The sequence below is a fragment of the Panthera uncia genome, chromosome B4 (genome assembly GCF_023721935.1).
Source record: "Panthera uncia isolate 11264 chromosome B4, Puncia_PCG_1.0, whole genome shotgun sequence".
Classification (NCBI taxonomy): Eukaryota; Metazoa; Chordata; class Mammalia; order Carnivora; family Felidae; genus Panthera; species Panthera uncia.
This window is the reverse complement of record NC_064809.1, coordinates 50772916-50773143: the sequence shown is the minus strand read 5'-3', so window position 1 is coordinate 50773143 and position 228 is coordinate 50772916.

The window sequence follows — 228 nt, the reverse complement described above, 5'->3', positions numbered from 1 at the left end:
AAAAAAAAAAAAAAAAAAAAAACCCACAACAACGCGTCCTGCCCCCAGGGCTTTGCCCGAAGGCTTCCCAGCCTAGAGCGCGAGTCAAAGGGAGCGTAATCCCTGCGCCCCAGATTGCTCTCTTTCTAAAACAACAGGAACACAGTGGCTGAGCTTTGTTTTATTAGAGCTATTGGCTATCAGAGGTTTTTCAAAAATATATCGCTTTAAAATAGAAAGCTGCTTTAT